This window comes from Pinus tabuliformis, chromosome 3_1, assembly GCF_031772625.1.
Source record: "Pinus tabuliformis cultivar Carrire ecotype Pingquan chromosome 3_1, CPIR1, whole genome shotgun sequence".
Classification (NCBI taxonomy): Eukaryota; Viridiplantae; Streptophyta; class Pinopsida; order Pinales; family Pinaceae; genus Pinus; species Pinus tabuliformis.
This window is the reverse complement of record NC_142301.1, coordinates 258,998,422-259,011,860: the sequence shown is the minus strand read 5'-3', so window position 1 is coordinate 259,011,860 and position 13,439 is coordinate 258,998,422. Positions and strand designations below refer to the sequence as shown.

The following is a 13,439-nucleotide window of genomic DNA, read 5'->3' as shown; positions in this document are numbered from 1 at the left end:
TTGTCGATGTATAAACCAAAAAGGGTAGGGGATAGTGGGCAACTTTGCTTGACCCCGATATCGCTTCTAAAACTTTCAGAAATGCCTGCTGAAGTTCTAATTTTGGCTTTCACCTCTTCATACAGCCTATGCACAACTACTCTCAAATGTTTAGGAACCCCAAGTTCCTCCATTCTGTGCCAAAGCTTATCCCTTGGAACTGAGTCAAACACTTTTCTGAAATCAACAAAGCAACAAAAGACTTCTTCCTTTTTCTCCCAAAATTTTTCAATGATGTGCCTTAAAGTTATACAATGATCAACTGTGAAATGTTTAGGTCTAAACCCTGCTTGCCCTTTAGCACGCTTATCTCTTTCTTTTGCCCTCTTGCTAATTTTGTTTTCTAGCATGCTTTAAAATAGCTTTGCAAACAAAGGCTTTATCATGATAGTCCTATAATTGGAGGGATTACTGACGTCACCGCTCTTGAAAAGAGGTATTGCTAGACTAGTTGTCCAATCTGTGGGAGCCCTTGTTGTATGATGTAGTTGAAGATTTTTGTAATGTGAGGTGAAAGAATCTTTGAGCCCCACTTTAGATATTCTGCTTGGAGTTCAGCTAAGTCTTTTGCTTTTCCAACACCCAACTTCTTGATACCCATCTCTACCTCTTGTACTGTGAAGAGTTCAATATCAATGTTGACCAAGGGGGGAGTGTCAACCTTGGGAACCTGCTCATAGAGTTGTCTTGCATAGTCAAACCATTTAGAAGCTGTAATATTATTTCCAATTTGTATATTTTTGGTTGGAGCTCCTTCCAAAATAGGTTGGGATTATTTTTCCCAAGGAAGATTAGTTCTTCCCTCCTTGAAACCATGAAATTGACCTTTTTCTTGCTTAATAACTGCTTGTAAGCTTTGATCTTTTTGTTATCCTTGTTTGACTCTTTCCACATTCTCCTTGCCTTTTTGCATTCCTCGTCAAACCAAGCATTAACCGGAAAGCAATTTGTTTCATACTTCTTAATTTTTGCTCTTTTGCACTTTGCAAGTGCGCATTGAATTAAATGTGTTAATTCATGACTATGAAGGTTGTGAATTGTAATTTTCTCTTTCTCGAAGAGTCTCTCTAGCATCGTTTTGAAGGTATTACAATTTTCTGGGGTATTACTACATATGGATGCAAAAATGGAATATCTACCTCAATGCATGTCCCACAAATAGCAAGGAGCTAAAGGATTTTGCTATGGAGAAGTTTCGTAAACAGGTATGGGGAAAAGAGTTGGGTAGAAAGAAGTAGTACTACATTGAGGAATTCAACCCCATGTGTGATTTACAACAAAAAGAGTTCATTGGAGCTAGCATTCCGTAGAGGGCAAAGGTTCTTATTGCTCAATTAAGAACCAACTTGCATTAACTTCGGTGTGAAACAAGATGGTGGAAAAGGCCTAAAGAAGCTTGGGAAGAACGGATGTGTACATTTTGCACGTCTGGGGCAGTGGAATCAGAAAAACATTTCATTTTGGAATGTGATGCATTCAAAAACATCAGAGAAAGTTATGGGAATATGCTAGTATCAGTTTCTTGGCATTGTCTTTTCAGTGAGGGGATTGTTGGAAAGTTGAGCCAACTCATCATCAATTTGAACAAGAAAAAGATTGAATTACAAAAAACGAAAAACAAAAAACTAATAGTCTTATAGACTATTTTTAATCTCATAAACCTTAAAACATCATTTCATAATTTTAATATACTAATTTTAAAATTCGAAAAATCTTAAAAATAAATGACGAGCTCTTTCGCGACTGATGCCCGTTTTTGTTTAAAAAAAGGACTTTACGAACCTAATTACTCAAATTTATTCGTGCGGATTCTGAATCCTGGAACCGAAGATTTCTGGGCAAACATATACCACTGTAGCCTAAGGTGAGTTCTACAAACACCAGTACATCCTATCTACTGTATCAGTTTATATTTTGTCAATTGAAAACTCAACGCATCCGATCTACCGTATCAGTTTATATTTGTCAATTGAAAACTCTGTAATGTTGTGGGTTTTTTCCCCTTCCAGTAATTGAGAAGAACTCGCGTATTATCGTGGAACCTCAATTATAATAACTATTTGAGAATTGAACCGGTGATCTTGTGGCGGCAAAAACATTACTTTTGTTAGTGGTCCAAATCTTGATGGAATTTGAAATTCAGTAGAGGGGCTACTTTATGAATTACAGTCTACATTTTTAAATATAATAAATATTTTACTGAAAGTCGAATGAGTCATATTTATATGTCTTTTGGATATCAGAGTGCCTATGATGGCTTTTGATGTGGCACTTCTCTTCTCTCTGTTACCACATGAAATCTACACGGTGACAACTGAGATTGTGTAATGATGAAAATTTAACATCCCAAGCCAGGGTGAAAACATGGGTTATGCTTAATCGTGAATTTCAGCAGTTCAAAATTCAGTCTTAATTCGTTTGTAAAAGCCTTGCTATTTTGTATTTTTTTAGGACTTTATTCTCAAAAGGAAGCATTACAGCTGGCCCTGAAGGGATCAAGCACCACGAGCTGCCTGCTTATGCAGCCAAAATGGCCCTCAAGGAGTAAAACACTGAACACAAGCCCTTTTGTTCCGCCAAGCTTCCGTGACACGGGGTACTCTTGTGTCAAAATTACCTCCAACTGCCTATTCAGGCTTCTCGAAGTATTGATCCTTGACAGATGCCTTGATATGCCACTATCAACACTGCTGAACGACAACCCCATTGACAGAGCATTATCAATTTACGACAACATGCATTACAATATATCTTTCGCGTAGTCTCTGTGTTTGAGTCTACCTTTTCTAGCTGGGTCTGGAGTTTACTTCTAGAAGATCATAAATGAAAGTTGAATTTCATGCGGACATGGAAGTACTGTTAGGTTTTCTATACAAAAGGCGTCCATTGGCTTTTTTTTTTTCACTAGTTGAGACACCCTGAACCGGTTGTTGGAGGGAAAATAAATCATATATTAAAATGAATCCTTTAAGCAGATTGATATGTTTTTGTGGAATAATACAATTTAGTCCAAAATGCTTATCTTTAATAGAAAATTTTAGCAAAGTGCATCGTGAGGCCTGTTGCTGCAAAATCTAGCAGGCATAAGAAGGGGACACCCTATTAGGTAAACACTAGACAAAGAGACAACAATGGGGTAGTGGCCCACTGTCACCACAGCCGAAACCCCCCTGCTCTTTACAAACTTTCACTGATGGGAGGAGTCCCAGTATGAGAGAGGTCACTTAAAAATTTAAAATAGGTATTTTAATGTTGATGAGTAAGGTGACCTAAATAGGATCTTAAAAGAAAGGCACAATTTGGGTTCAAGGCTTCACTGGGAGGCAATTCACTTTCTATGGAGAGACCTATAATGCAAGGCACAAGATCTACGGTTTGATAAAAGAAAGGCACAATTTGGGTTCAAGGCTTCATTGGGAGGCAATTCACTTTCTATAGAGAGACCTATAATGCAAGGCACAAGATCTATGGTTTGATAAATTTGATGAGTGTTGGAACAACCCAAGATCAAGACAATGAGAAAGGGTTTCATTCAAGGTATGTAAGCAATGCCTAGGCTCATGAAACCCTCAACAAGCCCCTAAGTTGAAGCAAAACTAGGTTAGAGTTCCCGCTTTGGGAAAGCAACTAGGGCAAAGAAATTTATGGACAAGATTGAAGTGGATGCCCATCAAAAGGATAGATTTTGTCACAAATGCAGTCCTCTTGATGTTTAGGGTTTCCAATCTCGAAAATTTGCCTTGCCTAGGGATTCACACCAAGCCCTAGTTAGCAAGCTTGGCCTTAAAGGGGCCGAATTTAGAAAAAGAGGTTTTATGGAAAAAAATGAGATATGATCACCAACTATATGGACCAGTCCCTTGTCCCTTGGGTAATTGGAGTCTATGATGTGATAGATTTGCCAAAAGGTTACTAAGGAGGCCAAAATCTTGATGCCCTAGCACCAAAACCTTGAACAATTACCTATGCAATGGAAATCAAGTTCTTTTCATGGGAGAGCTAATGAAAGATCACCACTAGGACATTCAATTCACATGTTATGCATGTAATAATTCATCTAGATAGTATTCAATTTATCTTCAACAATTAGGGCATAATAGCATAAACTAGAATCAACAACATTCCATACATTAGATATAGAAAAATAGATCTTCAACGACAATAGCACTTACAAGATAACATGCAAAAAGATTCCATTATTGATTCCAAATAATAGCTCCAAAGCAAGACGATTTAGCTCCAAATGTCAAAGTGCATCAATAGATCCAAATTTATCCCAAGAAGAGAAGGCCAAAAGTAGCTCAAGAGGCCGAAATCCAAGTGATGTGATGATGAGATACAACAATGAAAGGTTCCTCTACTTATATGAGGAATCCAAATTCTATTTTAGCATATTAGCCCCTCAAAACAATAACATAATGGGCAAATAACAACCTAGGTCACAAGCTGACCTAGTAGCCTATGAAAAGCATAATAACTCTCCACACATGTGACCTGAAAAGAGAGGGTGCTGACGTCATGCAAGCGTAGGCCCTTCTAGGGCTAACGTTGAGGGCAATGAGTGCCATATTGTGTGTGTGAAAATCTCTAAAATGGAAATCCTATTGTAGTGATTAATATGACTTCTTCTACTTATTACTTCAGAGATAAGTTATCTACTGTATTCTTACAACAAATATCGAAACATATTCTACTACAGCCTTCACAATTAAAACATTGTAGAAATTAAATGTAAGTAAAATGCCGACACATATACAAACACAATGACACAATTATTTTTGGACAATTGTCCCCGGAAAAACCCAATGCGGGAAAAGCGGTGCAGTAGATGAGGGTTTTATTATTCTTCAGCAAAAATTAGCATGTACAACATTTCACCCAACAATATAGAACTGAGTAATATTTACAGATGTTCTTGAACAAGTGTCTGACCCGAGAGAGAGGTTCCTTGTGCCTCTACGTCTCTCTGGCTTGCCCAACATCAATTTCTCTGGCCTCTGGACTGGCCTACGCAATGCCTGCGTCACTCAGGCCAATGCTGCCTCTGCTAGCGTCAATCTGCCCAGTGTTGTTCCTTCTGCTGCTTTGTGTTTTCGTCCATGCCTCCCTGATTGATACTGAACCCTCTTTGTCTCTCCTCCACCTGCAACTCTCCCTTTGAATCGATTTTCTCTTGCCGAACTTCGACCAGTGAGAAAATCGATTTCTCTTGGGCAACTGAGTATCTGCCTGGTGTGTTTTCCAAATGACCCTCAAGTCCCTTCTTATATCTTCCTGTTGGGCAATCAACGACCTAGATTAAAACATAATCAAAGGCTCAGATCGTTTTGACTTGATCCATGGCTTTTTCTAGAAGTTTCACCCCTGATTAGATTAATACCCATTAATATTTTAATTTTCCTAAGTTTAGACTTAGGAACCCCATTAAAAATATTAATTATTTTAATAAAATCACTTCTGGGTGGAATTTCCCAAAATGCTTTCTGGGTTCTTTGGAATACCTGTGCCCAAGCCTCCCTTGCAAAATTTGAGGCTTAGAGCACATCCGATGCTACCCCAAATCAACACTCTCTCTTAGCGAGGAATGTGCTCTAGCAATACACTGCCTCTCTGCATACTGCTCTAACTCTTGAATCATCGTCTCTGCGCTGCTGATGCCTGACACGCTGTCCATCAACTACTGCGCTATTGCTGCTACTATATAGCTGCCTTTGACATTGCCACTGTCAATGCTATATTTGTACTGCAACTCCCTTTGCATCCGTGCTACTGCTGGTCCTGCCACCCAACACTGCATCTGCACTGCATCTTGCTCCTGCTACTGAAACAAATTTTTAATCATGCCCAACTGCTCTCTGAACGGAGTAAACTTAGCTCTTCCGAGAGCCTTTGTGAGTATATCGGCCGCCTGCTCTCCTGTGGGAACATACTGTAGTTGTACTACCCCACGGTGAACACAGTCTCTTATAAAGTGACAGCAGATATCTATATGTTTCGACCCATCATGAAATAATAGATTCTTAGAGAGTTTGATGCAACTCTGATTATCACAATAAACCTTGGTCGCCTCCATCCTTTTCCTGAATAGGCTCACAAGCAATTTTCTGAGCCATATGGCTTCGCACGTAGCTGTGCTGGTTGCCATATATTTTGCTTTTGTTGAACTCAGTGCTACTGATTTCTGCTTCCTGCTGCACTAGGATATCATCCCTAATCCAACATTGAAGCAGTACCCAGAGGTACTTTTTCGGTCTATTGAATTACCTGCCCAATCTGCATCAGTGAACCCATTCAAGCTGATATCCTCTCCTCTAGAGTACTTCAACCCATATCTGACTGTTCCTCGTACATACCTAAGTATGTGTTTAGCTGCTGCCCAATGCACCCTTTTTGGTTCTACCATGAACTGACTAAGATTGTTGACCACAAAACAAATGTCTGGCCTAGTGTTGACTAGATACATAAGCAACCCAATGAGATGTCTGTACAAGGTGGGATCTACTTCTTTATCCTATGTGTGAAAATTTCTAAACATAAATTCTATTGCTGCAGCAACTGATTTATTTCACCTATTTATTATTCCCAATAAGTTATTTATGAAATCCCTTCAGTAAATATTAAAATAAATTCTACTGCAGATATCACACCATTATACAGAAACAAATATATGCACAAGAATCAATCACATCAACACAATTATTTTTGGACAATTGTCCTTGGAAAAACCCAATGCGGGAAAACCAATGCACCAGAGGAGGGTTTTATTCATCTTCAACAACAATCGCTTTTACAGAAAATATTTGCATAGAAACTGGGAGAAAATGTTGAAAATAGTGTAACTAGGATTGGTCTTCATTATTTTTGCATTAATGTATTTTTGTATTTAAAGAAATAGTTTTGCTCTAATTAAAGAGCTCAAGACAAAATGAAGACAGTCATATATTATTTTTGTAAATGTAATGAATGTAAGTCCTTCTAGATCATCAAAGAAATACTCAAATATGTACCCACCGTTTTACTCATGAAATCGCTCAAAGGAAGACTATGAAACCACGTCGGCTTAGCTAAATGATCGGAGGAAACGTCGGCCTAATCGAAGTTCACGTCGGCTCAATGAATGGGAAGGCAAGCCTATATATATAGGCTACGTATGGAGCCTCACGAATGCAATTCAATTCACTTCTCTCACGAAGAAGCAAGGTAGTGAAGGAGCCGCAACATTTGAGGAGGTTGTCCCCTCATTGAGCCTGCACCTCGGCATCTAGTCCTGGGTTAGCGTATCGCATTTCGTGGTTGTGTTTGAAGGGCAGATTTGGGTTAACATATCACAGTTCATGATTTCGTTTGAAGGACAATCCTGAGATTAGCATATCGCATGTTAGGAGGGGATTGCGGATGACAGTGCGAGGGTACTGTTGAGGCAAATTAATTACCTATGATTTAATTGTTAACCCGGGGGTTTCGTAAAACTTGCGAATCATGCGTGCACTATATATGTTAGAAATTAACATTCAATTTAGATCAATCTAACTACGAAACCAAATAATGAAAAACCAAATTCACCTATTTTAATTCAACAATCAATTCAAAAGAAATTATAGTACAATTATAGTACAACGCGCGGAATTGAAATCTTAATCTTTCAATCTTGCAGGAATTGAAAAGCACACCACTCTTTCAGAAATGAAAGCAAAAACAATCATTCTTAACCTCTCACACAGGAAAAGATATGAAAGAAAATAAAAACAAATGCTCTTAACTTCTAGGTAGAAAGCAAATAAAAACAATCACTCTTAACCTCTCACACAGGAAAAGATATGAAAGCAAATAAAAACAAATGCTCTTAACTTCTAGGTAGAAAGCAAATAAAGCCAATCACTCTTAACCTCTCACACAGGAAAAGATATGAAAGAAATAAATCTTAATCTATGAAAAACAATAAATCTCACACATTATAGGTGGCCAATCCAAAAGCATGAGAGATGGCAAGTTGAGAGGCTCCCAATGCAAGAATTACCAATCAAGCAAAAACAATCATTCTTAACCTCTCAATCATTACCAATAAAAAACAATCATTACCAATCAAGCAAAAACAATCATTCTTAACCTCTCACACAGGAAAAGATATGAAAGAAAATAAAAACAAATGCTCTTAACTTCTAGGTAGAAAGAAAATAAAAACAATCACTCTTAACTTCTCACACAGGAAAATATATGAAAGCAAATAAAAACAAATGCTCTTAACTTCTAGGTGGAAAGCAAATAAAGCCAATCGCTCTTAACCTCTCACACAGGAAAAGATATGAAAGAAATAAATCTTAATCTATGAAAAACAATAAATCTCACACATTATAGGTGGCCAATCCAAAAGCATGAGAGATGGCAAGTTGAGAGGCTCCCAGTGCAAGCATTACCAATCAAGGTGAACATCACTCATGAGCATGGTGCTAAATCTAAATTCCATTCATAAGTAATCTTAACTTTCCACCTGAGTATCTCCAACTTTACACATGCCTTTGAAAGGAGAGGCTCTCTTATTTATACAAAAACATAAGAAGCTACCTCATTAATGGAGGTCCATTATTCTCTCCCTAGATCCCTAGAAAATCTCATAGAGTTACAACTCAAATAGGTATTGATGAGACACATATCCTCTTTGACCTTTATCTAAATCTTCCTCCATATCTTGACGATAATTCGAATTTGAGCATTGGAGGCCACATAAGGGTGCCTTGGAAGCTTCCAAATGACCTACACATGTCATGAAACTCAAGCCACTTTTAAGTATTAGCAAGTATGTCATTTTTCTAAGTTTTAACCATTTAATTCACTTATAATACTAGAAATCATTAACTTTTGGAAAACACAAAGGTAACCCATATAATTATGAAAATGGAGGCTAATGAAAGGTTATATGGTCATGGAGTTGTGACATGTGAGTGAAATGGTGGTGATAAAGGTGAAAGTGGATGATATTTTGAATACATTTTGGAGACTCTACAGTTACCGTAAGACTAAAGGAGCCCTAACTCCATCCACGCATGCATGTACGCTCAGAATTCTAGGGCGCCGTCTTTCGCTGTGGTGACATTCAACCGGATTATCTTGTGGAAGCCGTGCACATCGGCCATTTTCATAATTGTGACAACGTATGATATATATATATATATATATATATATATATATATATATATATGGAGCAAGAGTAGATCGAGGCTAGGAGAGCCTATCCAAGCTGATTTGGTACAGACTGATATAATTCTTCAATTGCAGAACTGAACAGTGCTACTGGGTACATATTCTGAGGTATTGACATTTGATGTTGAAGGCATTTCAAGGTCAAGTTTTGGGTCATGTAATTTCTCAATAAAGATTCCATAAGAAAGAGTTCAAGGGTTTTTCCTCTCAAGTTTTGGAGAGGTTTTTGCCCTAGCATGGTGCCAATATTTGTGTACTTGTGCATGATTGATTTTCTTATTTTGATTGCTAGTTGATGATAATGATGCATAGTAATAATATCGATCAAATCTGAAGAAAAATAATCTCTCAAGCAGTTATCTAAGAAAGAGAAATATAACAATTGCATTGCCCTTAAATTTCTCAACATGGTATCAGAGCCAAGTTCATCTCAAGGTAGAAAAAAGATCAACTCCCTCATGCAGCAGTTGGCAAGTATTGGGCTATGGCTAACAAACCTCATCAATCAAAAGATCAAACAAGCTTGGGTTTATCTAATCTCCAAATTTGACAGATCTACAAAAGCTGATGGTTTATACTCTCGGGTACATTTCAAGATGAAAACATTTGGATAATAGACAATGGAGCTTCAAGGCATATGACAGGTCACCATCATCAACTCAAGACTCTCTACAAGGGAAAATCCTCCTATTCTGTGGAGCTTGGTGACAACAAAAACTATCCAGTGAAAGGCATCGGATCTACCTCCATCAAGCTTGATGACGGAAGCAACATTCATCTCAACAACATCCTCTATGTTCCACGTCTGTGCAAAAATCTTATTTCTATTTCATCTTTAGAAGAAAAGGGTGATAGAGTAGCTTTTATAAATGGAAAGGTAGTTGTTTGGGCTAAAGATTCAAGTCTTGAAAAAGCTAGAACCATTGGTGTCCGGGAAGGCAGATTATACAGATTAGCCTCTCCGTCAAATCAAGCACTCGTACATACTGAAATCAGCCCATGTGAATTATGGCATAGAAGGTTGGGTCACTTACACTTCAAAATTCTTCCAACCCTGAACTCCATAGTGAATGGAATCCCAAATCTTAAGGAAGAACATGAAGGTATATGCAAGGGCTGTGCATTGGGCAAGATTGCAAAGAAACCATTTGGACACAGCACATCTTGTGCTCAAGAAATACTTGATCTTATACACTCTGATGTTTGTGGTCCTATGACCAAATCTCTTGGAGGACATCTATACTATGTTACCTTTATAGATGAACACTCCAAGAAAACTTGGGTTTACCTCATTAAATCCAAAGATGAAGTCTTTTCAAAATTTCAAGAGTTCAAAGCCGAAGTAGAAAATCTCACAGAAAGGAAAGTCAAGATTTTGAGATTTGACAACGGTGGAGAATACACTTCAAAAGAAATCATAGCCTTCTGCAAGGAGGCAAGGATTAAGAGGGAGCTCATAGTTCCGTATAATCCTGCGTAGAATGGGGTAGCTAAACGAAAGAACAGGGCCATAGAAGAAAGTGTCAAAGTTATGTTTCATGACCAAGATCTACCAAAATTCCTATGGGGTGAAGCAACAACGACCATTGTGTATGTTCAAAATAGAAGTCCCCATAGGTCTCTAAATAATCAAACACCTGAGGAAGTCTTCACTGGGAAGAAGCCTACTGTGGATCATCTCCAAATATTTGGGTGTCCGGTATATATCCACATTCCCAAGGATAAAAGGAAGAAGCTAGATCTAGCAAGCAAGAAGGGAATATTTGTGGGATAAAGTAATTCATCCAAAGCTTACAGAATCTACATCAAAGAAGGACATCATATAGAAGTAAGCCGAGATGTACTATTTGATGAAAATATTTCATTCAAAAGGTCAAAAGATATTTCATCTGATTCCGATGAAGAAGATCTTCCTATATTCGAGGAAGAAGTCAACAAAGAAGAAGACAATACTCATCAAGAAGATGAAGGTCTGAGCGAACTTGTCACTATCCCTGAAAAGAGGAAGAGACCTAATGGTTGACCTCCACACTTCAAGAAGCTGAAGGACATCAGGCAAGTGGAAAATTTATAGAAAGCAAGAAACCCAAAAGGTACCCTGGATATGTAGCCTACATGTCAAAATTGATAGAAGATGAGCCATCCACATTCGAAGAAGCTTCCAAGCACCCTGAGTGGAAGTCTGCCATGAATGAGGAATACCAATCGATAATGAAGAATGGGGTTTGGGAAGTTGTTCCTAGACTAGAAAACAAATTTGTGGTAACTTCAAAATGGATTTACAAAATTAAGCATGCTGCGGATGGGAGCATAGACAAATACAAAGCCAGATTTGTGGCTAGGGGTTTCTCACAAGAAGAAGGAATTGACTATGAAGAAACCTTTGCTCCTACAACAAGATATATAGCCATTTGCTCATTGATTTATCTAGCTACATCCATGAAATGGAAAGTTCATCAAATGGACGTAAAGACTGCATTTCTGAATGGCACCATAGATGAAGAAGTCTACATTGAGCAACCTTTGGGATTCGAGGTCAAAGGTAAAGGAGACTATGTTTGCAGGTTGAAGAAGGCCCTATATGGCCTCAAGCAGGCACCTAGAGCATGGTACGCCAGGATGGACACTTATCTGCAAAGACTAGGCTTTACCAAAAGTTCGGCTGATCCCAATCTCTACATCAAAGTGGTAAAAGATGAACTTGTCATCATCTTACTATATGTAGATGATCTTCTGCTAACTGGTGTAGAAGAACGCATTCTGGAATGCAAGAAACGGTTAACGACAGAATTCGATATGAAGGATCTAGGGTCCATGCACTATTATTTGGGACTGGAAGTATGGCAAGAACCCAATGAGATTTATTTGGGTCAAGGAAAGTATGTAATTGAAATTCTCAAAAGGTTTGATATGATGGAGTGCAAGCCTATGATGACTCCTATGATCACGAACCTGAGACTGTTAAGAAATTCTGAATCCAATCTGGTGGATCCCACAAGGTACAGGCAATTAATTGGATCACTGATGTACCTAGTAAATACTCGGCCAGATATATGCTTTGCAGTGAATGTTCTCAGTCAGTTTCAGATGGAGCCTCGTCATGATCATTGGGTGGCAGCCAAGCATATACTGAGATACTTGTGTGGAACCATACATTACTGCCTAAAATATGAGAAAGGGAAAGATGTACTTCTGACAGGATTTACTGATTCTGATTGGGGAGGTAGCGAGAAGGATGGTAGAAGCCCAACCAGAGGATACTTAAGTCTAGGATCCTCGATGGTCTCTTGGATGAGCAGAAAGCAAGAGACAGTTGCCTTAAGCAGTACTGAAGCCGAGTATGTAGTAGCATGTGAAGTCAGCCGGGAAGTGGTCTGGTTAAGGAAATTGTTATCCGACTTATTTGTAGGACTGTTGGCCTCTACAACGATTCATTGTGATAATATCGGTTGTATAAGATTGTTTGAGGACCTAATGTTTCAGGGAAGACAAAACACATAAACAACAAATATCATTATATTCGAAAGCTGGTGTAGGATGGAGTGCTGAAGCTGGAATATGTTCCCACAGATAAGCAGACTGCCGACATATTAACGAAAGTGCTTTCGAACAAGAAGCTTGTGTATTTTCGAGACAAGCTTGGTCTGGTTGATATGTCGTCCCTATTTGAGCGGGACAGATAGACACTACATTTCTGTCTTTCGAGAATGAAGAAGAAATGGAGGATTGAGTTATCATCTGGCATCCAACTCTCTTTGAGGATGAGGTAGGGAATCCAAGACAAGAGTGGGCAAGAGGACCGATATTCTTGAGGGTTGGGAACCCAAGATGAGAATAGTCCTAGTACGGTATACTCGGAGAACACTCGGGTGGGTAGGACCCTAAGAGAGACAATGACGAGTGTGTCTGTAAGTCATTGGTCTCGCCAACATTGTGCCTGATCTATGATTGAAAGATAGAGCAATTATATGGAAACAATGTTGGTTGAAATGATGCTATAACATATGGATAACTAATCTCTCTTTGCTTATGAGAACTCTTGTATTGAGAATGTCCATGTACCATGTATGAATGAATACCTCCCTAGTTAAGAGGGAGTGTTGAAAATAGTGTAACTAGGATCAATCTTCATTATTTTTGCATTAATGTATTTTTGTATTTAAAGAATTATTTTTGCTCTAATTAAAGAGCTCAAGACAAAA

At 38.4% G+C, this 13,439-nt stretch overlaps 1 protein-coding gene across 2 annotated transcripts in view; it reads left to right on the top strand.

Annotated features, from left to right (window-relative positions):
• The first annotated feature begins 1,788 nt into the window (after positions 1–1,788).
• LOC149186784 (UDP-glycosyltransferase TURAN-like) overlaps positions 1,789–13,439 on the top strand; it is a 317,893-nt gene continuing 306,242 nt past the window's right edge. For both annotated transcript variants that reach the window (XM_089411126.1, XM_089411130.1), the window contains exon 1: positions 1,789–1,903. The gene's annotated coding sequence lies outside the window, so the exon portion shown is untranslated. The remainder of the gene's footprint in view (positions 1,904–13,439) is intronic.